Here is a 12048-nt window from a genome sequence, read left to right on the forward strand (position 1 = left end):
CTAGCTGATATAGGATGTAATCTAACATGAGTTTCTATTGGACAAATTCAGGTATGTTTATCTCCGTTTTGTTCTGTTTGCTTCCGTTTAAGAAACTTTTTTCAACAGAATCAGCGGAATGAATACACCCCTGATCTCACGTGAACACAGTTCACTTTCATAGCAGTCACTTTGTATTCCTTGTCTCCTCCTCTCACCTTTTCCCTTCGCTTGTGGACTTCAGTGCACAACACATCAGCTGTATGTGACCAGGCGAAAAAACCTTTCAAAGTAAAAACCGCTACACACAGCCCACATCGTTGTCACCATACCTGCTAAAGTATTGTCATACTCAGCATAGCTAATGGAACTAACGCTTTAGTAAACCTGCTACAATCATGCAGTAACGTTACAGTGTACAGTCATTAAGCATTTACACCTGTGGGCCCAGGTGGAAATACATTTGTAATACCAAAAGCTTACGTTGACTTGGAAGCATTCCAGTGTTGTGTTGGAAAGTCATAGCCGGCTAGTTAACCTAGCATCCCTCTGTTTGAGAAGTGTATTTCAGTAGGCTAAACTAGCTAGCTGCATTTGCTAGCTAAGTAAGTGAAACTGAAAGTGAAAAATAAATACGAAATCTCTCTCTCTATTTCGCCCTTCCTTCTCCTTCATTTTGTAAGAAATTAATATTTTGAAAACTGTTAAACTATTGTCTTTCTCTCTCTTTGAGTCAACCACTCACCACATTTTATTCACTGTAGTGCTAGCAAGCTGTAGCTTATGCTTTTAGTACTAGATATTCTCTGATCCTTTGATTGGGTGGACAACATGTCCGTTTATGCAGAAAGAGCTCTGATAGGCTAGAGGACGTCCTCCAAAAGTTGTCATAATTACTGTGTAAGTCTATGGAAGGGGATGAGAACCATGAGCCTTCTAGGTTTTGTATTGAAGTCAATGTACCCAGAGGAAGACGGAAGCTAGCTGTCCTCCGGCTACACAATGTTACCCTCGACCTTCTTTGCAAAATAGAGTGTTTTAATCAATTATTTGGTGACATGTGATTTTATTTAGTATAGTTTTATCTAAAAAGGATAACTTTTTAAATGATTTGCAACTTTAGACTTTAGTCTGGAAAAACACTACCGTTAATACTACAGTAAGGTCCGCAAAAGTATACCATACTATAGTATTTTTTTCATGTGGGTGAGTCTTTCTATTGTGAGGATTAAACTAGAGATCGGCCTGAAAGCCACCCATTATTGTGTGCAGTTCTACCCAGGGTGCATTAGGAGCTGATGTTACACAGGTGTTATGGTAAATAATGCCATATATCTCCAGGGGGAGGACATGGTGCTGTCTACACCATTTTGTCTTCAATAAGTTATGACAGGATCTGATTCCCGCAAAGACAAAGGCTTTGAGCCATTCCCATGGTGTAGGATGCCGTCGCCCTGAGGGCTATCTCACATAATATGTGTATGTATGTGGACAGGATGATATGCAGGTAGCCTATAGTGAGGGCTGAGCTAGATAGAGAAGAGGATAAATCAAACAAGGTTGACTTTCCTCTAGGGCCTAAGTGTTTTATTCTGATTGAAATACCCTCCAGAGACTAAGGCCCTGATGGGTATGATGCATAGAACCCCATTACAGGTAGTGGTTTTCACTTCTAGGTGTGCATAGAACAGGGTTAGGGAATATACCTCATTAACACTACAGAGAGAAGGCGAATAATGTTTTGAAACATGTTTTAAAGGATTGTAATGTGATTGAAGGACATACAAAGGGGGTGATTTAGGAAGAGTAAATGGGCCTACTGTAGAACGTGGATGTATTGGACTGAAGTGGCAGTCTTGAAATGTGAAATGTGTATGGGTGAAACTACACTGAGTAGGGCAAAGCCTTGGTAATTGTGTAGCAGTGGGTGGCATGTAAAACGCATCTCTTCTCTCTGGAAAGAGTGGTAACCTACAAAGACTGGCAGCCTCTGTAAAAACCTCTGGAAGACAACCAATAAGTACAATAAGGAAATTATGACTCTGGTGTCTCTTCTGGTATTTACAAAGAAAAATATTTAGTCTTCACATTTTATTTTGTATTTTTTATTCAACCTTTATTTAACTGGGCAAGTCAGTTAAGAACAAATTATTATTTACAATGACGGCATTACCCCGGCCAAACCCGGACAACGCTGGGCCAATTGTGCGCCGCACATCACTTCTTCACAATGCTGTCTGTGTGAGTGGACCAATTCAGTTTGTCTGTGATGTGTATGCCGAGGAACTTAAAACTTGCTACCCTCTCCACTACTGTTCCATCGATGTGGATAGGGGGGTGTTCCCTCTGCTGTTTCCTGAAGTCCACAATCATCTCCTTAGTTTTGTTGACGTTGAGTGTGAGGTTATTTTCCTGACACCACACTCCGAGGGCCCTCACCTCCTCCCTGTAGGCCGTCTCGTCGTTGTTGGTAATCAAGCCTCCCACTGTAGTGTCGTTTGCAAACTTGATGATTGAGTTGGAGGCGTGCATGGCCACGCAGTCATGGGTGAACAAGGAGTAAAGGAGAGGGCTGAGAACGCACCCTTGTGGGGCCCCAGTGTTGAGGATCAGAGGTGTGGAGATGTTGTTTCCTACCCTCACCACCTGGGGGTGGCCCGTCAGAAAGTCCAGGACCCAGTTGCACAGGGCGGGGTCGAGACCCAGGGTCTGGAGCTTAATGACGAGTTTGGAGTTTACTATGGTGTTAAATGCTGAGCTGTAATCGATTAACAGCATTCTTACATAGGTATTCCTCTTGTCCAAATGGGTTAGGGCAGTGTGCAGTGGGATTGCGATTGCGTCGTCTGTGGACCTATTGGGGTGGTAAGCAAATTGGAGTGGGTTTCGGGTGTCAGGTAGGGTGGAGGTGATATGATCCTTGACTAGTCTCTCAAAGCACTTCATGATAACGGAAGTGAGTGTTACGGGGTCGTTTAGCTCAGTTACCTTAGCTTTCTTGGGAACAGGAAAAATCGTGGCCCTCTTGAAGCATGTGGGAAAAGCCGCCTGGGATAGGGATTGATTAAATATGTCCGTAAATACATCAGCCAGCTGGTCTGCACATGCTCTGAGGATCCGGCTAGGGATGCCGTCTGGGCCGGCAGCCTTCGCAGGGTTAACACGTTTAAATGTTTTACACACGTTGGATGTGGTGAAGGAGATCCTGCAGGTATTTGGTAGCGGGACATGTCAGTAACACAGTATTGTCCTCAAAGCGAGAAAAGAAGATGTTTAGTTTATCTAGGAGCAAGACGTCAGTGTCCTCAATGGGAAGGGTCAGGGCGATGAAGAGGGCCAGGGCGATGTGGAGAGCCAGGGCTCCCACCCAGCCAGCTAGCCCAGTGTAGGAAAACACTCCAGTATTACATGTGGAGGGCCAGGGCTCCCACCCAGCTAGGCAGCCCAGGGAAGGAAAACCCTCTAGTGTTACATGCAGACTTGTTTACGTGCGGCTGTGCGTTTTGTTGCTAACCTTACTTTGCCTCCTTGACAACTTAACGGTTTTTACTTTCAATTACAGTTTATATTTTTAGTTATCCCTCACTCAACTTTTTTTTGTGTTTTGTTGCTAACCTTACTTTGCTACCTGACAATTTTACGGTTTTTACTTTTAATTACGGTTTATATTTGTAGTTTTCCCTCTGTCACGACTTCCACCGAAGTCGGCCCTTCTCCTTGTTCGGGTGGTGTTCGGCGGTCGACGTCACCGGCCTTCTAGTCACCACCGATCCATGTTTCAGTTTCGTTTTGTTTTGTCTGTATTACACACACCCGGTTTCAATTCCCACATCACGTTCCTTATTTAACCCTCTGGCATACATTTCTGTTCTGTCCGTGAATGTTTATTGTTGTTAGTGGTTGTGTTTTGTGCCAGTGTATTTTGTATGTTCCTATTTGGAATTTTGCATGATTCTTTGAGTAAACTCAGTTGTGTTACTCAATACCTGTGTCCTGCGCCTGACTCTATAACTCTACACCAAATCGCTGACACCCTCACTCAAACTTTTTTTTGTGTTTTGTTGCTAACCTTACTTTGCTACCTGACAACTTTACGGTTTTTACTTTTTAATTACCGTTTATATTTTTAGTTTTTCCCTCACTCAACTTTTTTTCATTCAACTTTTTCACTCCGGACGTTTTATCTGGACGTGGTTTGTCAGGACCTGCGCCACCAGCCGCAGCTAAGTAGTAACATTAACATGTCATCTTATTGCAGTCGCTTCACTCATAATATAGGAGAACGATCGCCTTACGGCAAGGACAGCTGTGCTGCAAGCCCAGCTTCAGACTCAATCGTTAGGCAAGGGTCATTTCAGTGTAGGAAAGGATGAAACTGCGTCTGTGCCACCAGTAAGTACAGATAGTAGTATAAATCCCCTCGCACAGTCCCCGCAGCCGGACAACTTTCTCATGGCTTCAGGAGGGAAATGCTGTAGGAATGCTCAACCAGTGTCGCTCATTCAGCCGACAGAATCTTTCAACCGGTTCTCCACTTTAAGCAGCAAGTCGGAGTCAGAGGCCGAGCCTTCTCTGGTCTCTACTCCTCCCATTATGGGGTCTGAGACGCCGAAGCCTCCACCATTAGCTCTGACAAATTGAAAACCCTAGTCATTGGCAACTCCATTACCCGCAGTATTAGACTTAAAACGAATCATCCAGCGATCATACACTGTTTACCAGGGGGCAGGGCTACTGACGATAAGGCTAATCTGAAGATGGTGCTGGCTAAAGCTAAAACTGGCGAGTGTAGAGAATATAGGGATATTGTTATCCACGTCAGTGCCAACGATGTTAGGATGAAACAGTCAGAGGTCACCAAGCGCAACATAGCTTCAGCGTGTAAATCAGCTAGAAATATGTGTTGGCATCGAGTAATTGTCTCTGGCCCCCTCCCAGGTAGGGGAGTGATGAGCTCTACAGCAGAGTCTCACAACTCAATCGCTGGTTGAAAACTGTTTTCTGCCCGTCCCAACAAATAGAATTTATAGATAATTGGCCCTCTTTCTGGGACTCATCCACAAACAGGACCCAGCCTGGCCTGTTGAGGAGTGACGGACTCCATCCTAGCTGGAGAGGTGCTCTCATCTTATCTATGAACATAGACAGGGCTCTAACTCCCCTAGCTCCACAATGAAATAGGGTGCAGGCCAGGCAGCAGGCTGTTAGCCAGCCTGCCAGCATAGTGGAGTCTGCCACTAGCACAGTCAGTGTAGTCAGCTCAGCTATCTCCATTTAGACCGTGTCTGTGCCTCGACCTAGGTTGGGCAAAACTAAACATGGCGGTGTTCGCTTTAGCAACCTCACTAGGATAAAGACCACCTCCATTCCTGCCATTATTGAAAGAGTGATACCTTACATCTCAAAATAGGGCTACTTAATGTTAGATCCCTCACTTCCAAGGCAGTTATAGTCAATGAACTAATCACTGATCATCATCTTGATGTGATTGGCCTGACTGAAACATGGCTTAAGCCTGATGAATTAACTGTGTTAAATGAGGCCTCACCTCCTGGTCACACTAGTGACCATATCCCCCCGCAAAGGCGGAGATGTTGCTAACATTTACGATAGCAAATTTCAATTACAAAAAAAACCCTGACGTTTTCGTCTTTTGAGCATCTAGTCATGAAATCTATGCAGCCTACTCAATCACGTTTTATAGCTACTGTTTACAGGCCTCCTGGGCCATGTACAGCGTTCGTCACTGAGTTCCCTGAATTCCTAACGGACCTTGTAGTCATAGCAGATAATATTCACATTTTTGGTGACTTTAATATTCACATGGAAAAGTCCACAGACCCACTCCAAAAGGCTTTCGGAGCCATCATCGACTCAGTGGGTTTTGTCCAACATGTCTCCAGACCTACTCACTGCCACAGTCATATTCTGGACCTAGTTTTGTCCCATGGAATAAATGTTGTGGATCTTATTAATGTTTTTCCTCATAATCCTGAACTATCAGACCACCATTTTATTACGTTTGCAATCGCAACAAATAATCTGCTCAGACCCCAACCAAGGATCATCAAAAGTCGTGCTATAAATTCTCAGACACCCCAAAGATTCCTTGATGCCCTTCCAGACTCCCTCTGCCTACCCAAGGACGTCAGAGGACAAAATTCAGTTAACCACCTAACTGAGAAACTCAATTTAACCTTGCGCAATTCCCTAGATGCAGTCGCAACCCTAAAAACGAAAAACATTTGTCATAAGAAACTAGCTCCCTGGGATACAGAAAATACCCGAGCTCTGAAGCAAGCTTGGGGCGGCAGGGTAGCCTAGTGGTTAGAGCGTTGGACTAGTAACCGGAAGGTTGTGAGTTCAAACCCCCGAGCTGACAAGGTACAAATCTGTCGTTCTGCCCCTGAACAGGCAGTTAACCCACTGTTCCCAGGCCGTCATTGAAAATAAGAATTTGTTCTTAACTGACTTGCCTGGTTAAATAAAGGTAAAATAAAAAATAAAAAAATAAAAGCTTCCAGAAAATTGGAACGGAAATGGCTTCACACCAAACTGGAAGTCTTCCGACTAGCTTGGAAAGACAGTACCGTGCAGTATCGAAGAGCCCTCACTGCTGCTCGATCATCCTATTTTTCCAAGTTAATTGAGGAAAATAAGAACAATCCAAAATTTATTTTTGATACTGTCGCAAAGCTAACTAAAAGTAGCATTCCCCAAGAGAGGACGGCTTTCACTTCAGCAGTAATAAATTAATTAACTTCTTTGAAGAAAAGATCATGATCATTAGAAAGCAAATTACTGACTCCTCTTTAAATCTGCGTATTCCTCCAAAGCTCAGTTGTCCTGAGTCTGCACAACTCTGCCAGGACCTAGGATCAAGGGAGGCACTCAAGTGTTTTAGTACTAAATCTCTTGACTCAATGATGGAAATAATCATGGCCTCTAAACCTTCAAGCTGCATTCTGGACCCTATTCCAACTAAACTACTGAAAGATGTTATGTTATGTTGAATCCTATGTTGAACATAATAAACGTCTCTCTATCCATCGGATGTGTACCAAACTCACTAAAAGTGGCAGTAATAAAGCCTCTCTTGAAAAATCCAAACCTTGACCCAGAAAATATCAAAAAAACTATCATCCTATGTCGAATCTCCCATTCCTCTCAAAAATATTAGAAAAAGCTGTTGCGCAGTAACTCACTGAAGACAAACAATGTATATGAAATGCTTCAGTCTGGTTTTAGACCCCATCATAGCACTGAGACTGCACTTGTGAAGGTGGTAAATGACCTTTTAATGGCGTCAGACCGAGGCTCTGCATCTGTCCTCGTGCTCCTAGACATTAGTGCTGCTTTTGATACCATTGAACACTGCAACATTCTGACCTTAGTTCCTTTGTTTTGTCTTTTGTTTTAGTATGGTCAGGGCGTGAGTTGGGTGGGTTGTCTATGTAAGTTTTCTATGATTTTCTATTTCTTTGTTTGGCCTGGTATGGTTCTCAATCAGAGGCAGCTGTCAATCGTTGTCCCTAATTAAGAACCATATTTAGGTAACCTGTTTTTCCATTGTGTTTTGTGGGTGGTTGTTTTCAGTCTTTGTGTGTCTACACCAGACAGAACTGTTCCGGTTGTTTCTTTGTTGTTTTGTTATTCAGTGTTCAGTTTTCATTAAATAAGATGGACACCTACCACGCTGCGCATTGGTCCTCACCTTCTTCCACCGACAGCCGTTACAATCACCACATTCTTTTGGAGAGATTGGAAACCCAAATTGGTCTACACGGACAAGTTCTGGCCTGGTTTAGATCTTATCAGTTTGTCTCTGTGGATGGTTTGTCCTCTGAAAAATCATCTGTAAATTCCGGTGTTCCTCAAGGTTCCGTTTTAGGACCACTGCTGTTTTCACAATATATTTTACCTCTTGGGGATGTCATTCGAAAACATAATGTTAACAGTCACTGCTATGCGGATGACACACAGCTGTACATTTCGATGAAACATGGTGAAGCCCCAAAATTGCCCTCGCTGGAAGCCTGTGTTTCAGACATAAGGAAGTGGATGGCTGCAAACTTTCTACTTTTAAACTCGGACAAAACAGAGATGCTTGTTCTAGGTGCCAAGAAACAAAGAGATCTTCTGTTGAATCTGACAATTAATCTTGATGGTTATACAGTCGTCTCAAATAAAACTGTGAAGGACCTCGGTGTTACTCTGGACCCTGATCTCTCTTTTGATGAACATATCAAGACTGTTTCAAGGACAGCTTTTTTCCATTTACCTAAAATTGTAAAAATCTGACATTTTCTGTCCAAAAATGATGCAGAAAAATGTATCCATGCTTTTGTCACTTCTAGGTTAGACTACTGCAATGCTGTACTTTCCGGCTACCCGGATAAAGCACTAAACAAACTTCAGTTAGTGGTAAATACGGCTCCTAGAATCCTGACTAGAACCTCAAAATTTGATCTTATTACTCCAGTGCTAGCCTCCCTACACTGGCTTCCTGTTAAGGCCAGGGTTGATTTCCACGTTTTACTGCTAACCTACAAAGCATTACATGGGCTTGCTCCTACCTATCGCTCTGATTTGGTCCTGCCGTACATACCTACACGTACGCTACGGTCACAAGATGCAGGCCTCCTAATTGTCCCTAGAATTTCTAAGCAAACAGCTGGAAGCAGGACTTTCTCCTGTAGAGCTCAATTTTTATGGAATGGTCTGCCTACACATGTGTGAGACGCAGACTCGGTCTCAACCTTTAAGTCTTTATTTAAGACTCTTCAGTAGGTCCTATGATTGAGTGTAGTCTGGCCCAGGAGTGTGAAGGTGAACAGAAAGGCACGGGAGCAACGAACCGCCCATTCGGTCTCTGCCCGCCAGTTCCCCTCTCTCCACTGGGATTCTCTGCCTCTAACCCTATTACAGGGGCTGAGTCACTGGCTTACTGGTGCTCTTCCATGCTGTCCCTAGGAGGGGTGCGTCACTTGAGTGGGTTGAGTCACTGACGTGGTCTTCCAGTCTGCGTTGGCGCACCCCCTTGGGTTGTACCGTGGTGGAGATCTTTGTGGGCTATACTCGGCCTTGTCTCAGGATGGTAAGTTGGTTGGACCTGGTTGAAGATATCCCTCTAATGGTGTGGGGGCTGTGCTTTGGCAAAGTGGGTGGGGATATATCCTTCCTGTTTGGCCCTGTCCTGGGGTATCATCGGATGGGGCCACAGTGTCTCCTGACCCCTCCTGTCTCAGCCTCCAGTATTTATGCTGCAGTAGTTTATGTGTCAGGGGGCTAGGGTCAGTCTGTTATATCTGGAGTATTTCTCCTGTCTTATCCATGTCCTGTGTGAATTTAAGTATGCTCTCTCTAATTCTCTCTTTCTCTCTTTCTTTCTTTCTCTCTCTCGGAGGACCTGAGCCTTAGGACCATGCCTCAGGACTACCTGGCATGAGGACTCCTTGCTGTCCCCAGTCCACCTGGCCGTGCTTCTGCTCTATTTTCAACTGTTCTGTCTGCAGCTATGGAACCCTGACCTGTTCACTGGACGTGCTACCTGTCCCAGACATGCTGTTTTCAACTCTCTAGAGACAGCAGGAGTGGTAGAGATACCTTTAATGATCGGCTATGAAATTTACTCCTGAGGTGCTGACCTGTTGCACCCTCGACAACTACTGTGATTATTATTATTTGACCATGCTGGTCATTTATGAACGTTTGAACATCTTGGCCATGTTCTGTTAAAATCTCCACAAAGCACAGCCAGAAGAGGACGGGCCACCCCACATAGCCTGGTTCCTCTCTAGGTTTCTTCCTAGGTTTTGGCCTTTCTAGGGAGTTTTTCCAAGCCACTGTGCTTCCACACCTGCATTGCTTGCTGTTTGGGGTTTTAGGCTGGGTTTCTGTACAGCACTATGTGGCATCAGCTGATGTAAGAAGGGCTATATAAATAATTTTGATTTGATTTTATTTGACATGTGGAGGACCAGGGCTGACTGATTGACGGTGGACTGACTGATTGACGGAGGGAGTAGGGCTAATAAATGGTTGTCCTGGGGCCAGAGGTGTTGGACTGCAAGCTGGGCACCTTCTCCTCCTTTTCTGTCCTGTTCTCACCTCCTCTCTACCTTACACCCCTCTCGTCCTCCTCTCACCTCTTCCTTGTCTCCGCCAAGTCTTCTCTGCCTTTTCTTCTCTTCTCTCCCTCTCATTCATTCCTCTCCTCCTCTCTTCTTATCTACCCTCTCTTCTCTCCTGATGGTTCATGGATGATATTGTTTTTGAAACAGCACAGTCATGGAGGTTAGGTGAGAAGAGGTTATGCTCACAGAGTGTCTGGTGTTGGGCGGACGCTGACTGGGGGATGTACCTCTGTAGCAACAAGGGTGTTGAGACAAGGAGTGGGCCTCTCCTGTCCTTAGCTGGTCTCATGGCCTGAGATGGTGAGATAACACTCTGGCTCTGGCCCAGTCCGTTTAGCCTACCTGGTGAGTGCTGGGAACGGACTCCATTCTCCTCTCACTACAGCCACTGTCCAACTGATTCTCATGGCTGACCTGGTTTAATGTGAAGTATCAACATGACAAGCTGTGTGAAACAAACGTCATGGCGATATGTGGACATGATAATGATCCAATGGATGGGGATTATGATGGTGGTTATGATGGATGATGATGATTATCTCCAGTCAGTGCATTATAACCAAACGTTTCAAATAAATTGAGCTCATATGCAATTTCACATACTATCGTCAACATCAAAGGGCAACTCAGCAGGGACAAACAAATCACTCAGCTTAGTCAGATGTACTATACAGCCCAACTTGTTCCTCTGATGTGCATTAAGAAATACTATTTTTAGGAATTTCTCCCCCCTCTGCTCTTTTTGTTGCAGGCAATTTTATTCTTCCATAATTATATCATTTCCTGAACCGTTTGCTTGGAACTTTCCTCTCTGAAAATCGTAAAATCAGCTTTAATATGAACCTTATTTTAGACGACTTTGCAGAAAGGCCTCCATTGTTAGATAAAGGAGCAGCATAACATATCACATTTCTTCACCATACATCTTGTTAAATGATACTTTTAAGAAATATATGCCACGCTGTACACTTTCAACAGGCTATATAAAAAGAAAAAATGGATTTTTCACCGTGTAAAATTGGTAAATTTTTGCTGAAAAATGAGCAGCTTCAATAGACCATTTGAGACATGAGATAACAACTTCTACATGTTTTCAATTATTTGGTAATTGGAGGCATATTTATAGCTTTCTTATCCTGGTTGTAATATGTGGTCATCCCCACAGTAGATGGCGCCAATAGCTGTATGCTCAAAAGTCAAAACTGATAGAGCTGCAAGTTACTGTCGATATTCATACCAGACTCTTGACTCCTCATGTATCAACTGCTGCTCTTTCATTGCTTGTAGGACGTTTTGGGTTACTAGATAAAAGATGAAAGGTTGAATTTTGACTCATGGTCAAAATTGGTAAATGTGGAAAAGTTATATTGCACTGACGCTGTATGCTGTTTTAGATCATGTTGAATGTTGTGCTGTGATTCTGTGAATTTGCAAAAGCATAACACAGAAATGGACATTAGGCCAGAGCGCTATCAATCTGGCTCAGTCCGAAGAGAAAAAAATGTGAGTTTGTTCAGTTTAGCAGTATTAATGTCTGGCTTTAGGACCATGTGGATGGCTCAGAGCCAGCCGGAAGGCTGTTTGATTGGCTGGCTTAAGGACTTTGGAGAGTGCAGCTGCAGTGATCGAACAGTGTGACTTCCGTCTCAGTTGACAAAAGCAGTGTGGAAGTGGAAGATGGCTAGGTCACTACTCTTTGACTTGACAGGAAACTAAACTAGTTGGTATCTCGTTGCTGAGATATCTAATTGCTAATTGCTGTAGGCTATGGCATATGTTTATTCTAAAACGTTACATATGGGCTCTACGATACTGAACTCTAGAGTACAGTACTGTACTCTACTTTTCTTTACTGTACTGTTCTTTACGGTGTTCTAGGGTACTGAACTGTATTCAACTGTGCTGTCCAAACCTGTGAAACATAGACGCCTAT

Source organism: Oncorhynchus mykiss, chromosome 3 (genome assembly GCF_057628025.1).
Source record: "Oncorhynchus mykiss isolate SJ-2025 chromosome 3, ASM5762802v1, whole genome shotgun sequence".
Classification (NCBI taxonomy): Eukaryota; Metazoa; Chordata; class Actinopteri; order Salmoniformes; family Salmonidae; genus Oncorhynchus; species Oncorhynchus mykiss.